At 55.0% G+C, this 2451-nt stretch overlaps 1 protein-coding gene across 1 annotated transcript in view; it reads left to right on the forward strand.

Annotated features, from left to right (window-relative positions):
• Positions 1–2451, forward strand: part of KLHDC3 (kelch domain containing 3) — a 17978-nt gene that overhangs the window by 467 nt on the left and 15060 nt on the right. The window lies entirely within an intron of this gene.

The raw sequence follows: 2451 nt of genomic DNA on the forward strand, positions 1-2451 counted from the left end.
AAGCTCTGCGCCGAGCGGTGCGGCCGAGCTGTGGTTTGGGTGCCGTGCTGAATGCTGGCGGCTTTCTGTCCCGAACGAAACGTTTTCGCAGCCAATTGTTAGGCTCGAGAGTAGCGAATAAAGCCGCTGAAAGATCCGGGTGTGCAAAGCGTGGCTGGTGTGGTTTTTTTTTCTTGTCCGCCCCTCCGTCGGTCCGAATCGCCGCACCAGATTTGGAAGGTGTGCTGGGAGGGAAACGAGCGAATTGTTTTCTGGTGATCTCAGCCGCCGATGTTCCGTGCTGAAGGAGTGCCGGGAGGCACACGCTGGGGCAGCTGGAGGGAAGGCTGCTCCGAGCTGGCTGTGCTCGGCACCACGAGCGATCTGTCGGGGCTCCGCACTCGAAGAACGCGGGGATGTGCGAGGCTCCAGCGGCACAACGCCTCTCGCTGCCGGGGAGCGGGGGAGGTGTTGAAGGACGTCCGCGGCTGTTCCTCCGCCAGCAGACTCGGGATCTTCCACTTGTGCTCGGCTGTTCCGCCCGGTGCAGCATTGGGTTGTGGTTGTGTGCGGCTGTTGGTGCACCGCGTGCTTGGAAGCACACCTGGGTGTGCAATGCTGTGCATGGCTGCAGGTGCTCTGCAGGGACCCCTCACAACCACTGGACAGCACCCACTGCTTTGCCATCAAAGATTCAAGCTGAACTTTTTGGTGCTGTGAAATCACACCTTTCGATCTGCTCCGAACATCAGCTGTTGCGTTGGGTCAGTTTGGGGTGCCAGGTTTGCCCAGTGTGCCGCCTCCTGCAGCGTGTGCCCATCTGGCTCTACCATATCCGTATTTCTTTGCTTTATAGCTGAGATTCCTGTTGCCCAAGGTGGGAGATCACAAGTGTGTTTTGTGTGGCTGCATGCCACAATGCTGGGATCGCAGCTTTTGGGGTTCCTCTCCCTCCCTGGCTGTGCCCTCTGTTATCCTTATACTGAACAACTCTAAGAACTGTCCAAAGCCAGGTGTGTTAGTTCTCCTGCTAAGAAGTTCTCATAGTAGGGAGCCCCTAAGGATTGCTTTACTCTTCACACACTTTTCTCTGTGTATAGCCGGTGTGTGTCAGTTTGGTCCGATGAACAGCAGCAAGAAGCAAGATGGGTTATGCATCTGTTTGCTTGGAAAGGACTCCTGTCTCCAGGGCAAAGGTGATGGATCTGAAGCACAGCCATGAACTCAGGTGTTGTTACCCAGCACCACCCCTGGGTGTGTGTGAGCTGGCAGCTTTGTTGTCAGGGATGAGCTCTCGAAAAACTTTTCCTGGTAGGTTCAGCCTTGAGTAATTGTAATTGTAGGAAATAACATTGCAACACTGTTTGCTGCGGAGTAAACATCGCTTCTCGCAGCCTAAGCAGGGCTGTGGGCTGCTGCTGTGCAGGGCCAGGTGACTCCTTGGGATGTGTCACTGTTGTTTCCTGTATTCCCATGACAGCTTGATGATGAAGCTGCTTCTGGTAGTGACGGACCAGTGGTGGCCTGCTCTGTGGGGAGGTTTCCATGGCAAGCATCTCCAGCTGGCTTCAAGGGGAAGAAGAATCATAGAAAGGCCTGGGTTGAAAAGGACCACAATGCTCATCCAGTTCCAACCCCCTGCTGTGTGCAGGGTCACCAACCAGCAGACCAGGCTGCCCAGAGCCACATCCAGCCTGGCCTTGAATGCCTGCAGGGATGGGGCATCCACAGCCTCCTTGGGCAACCTGTTCCAGTGCCTCACCACCCTCTGAGTGAAATTTCCCTGATCTTTCACAATAAAAGTAGTGGTGTGGAACCAGGAGTTGGACCTGGTGTTCGTTATGGGTCCCTTCCAACTGGGGATATTCTATGAGAAGTGAACTGCTTTGTAAAAAAAGCTTTGTCTGCCCCAGGAGGAGCTCTGGCAATGTTGGCACTGCTGGTGAAATGTGCTCCAACTTCAGGAGCCTCCTCCAGCATGGCCGAGCCAAGGAGTGGCTTTGAGGAAAATAAACCTGCGTTGGTTGGGTTTTTCAGCGATGGCTGAAGAACAGTTACGGGTATTTCTTCAGAATCACCTAAAAAGTGACTTTGGTGGTCTCTATGGAAACTCTTCTGTCGCTTTGTGGAGGACTTGTAGGACAGCTGCTGCCTGGCTTTGAGGAACAGAAAGGCATTACAAGGTGGAATCTGAAGAAGTGGCTCTGCAGGAGGGACGTCTTGACCTGACTGGCTTGCAGGGGAGCTTGGCTCAGGCTTGGCCTGTGTCCTTTGGTTATCAGTTTCACCCTGGCTCCTTCCCCAGCTTTGAGGAGCCGGAGATAAGGCATGAGCGTGGTGCTGGGCCGTGTGGGCACCAGGGCTGTGAGCTGCGGCCCTGCTTGCCTGGTGGGCCTGGGGCCGCCTGGCTCTGCACCACAGGGCTGCTTCAGGAGGAGCGTTCCCCTCGTGCAAACTTAACCACTTTCCAAA

This window comes from Meleagris gallopavo, chromosome 2 (genome assembly GCF_000146605.3).
Source record: "Meleagris gallopavo isolate NT-WF06-2002-E0010 breed Aviagen turkey brand Nicholas breeding stock chromosome 2, Turkey_5.1, whole genome shotgun sequence".
Taxonomy (NCBI): Eukaryota; Metazoa; Chordata; class Aves; order Galliformes; family Phasianidae; genus Meleagris; species Meleagris gallopavo.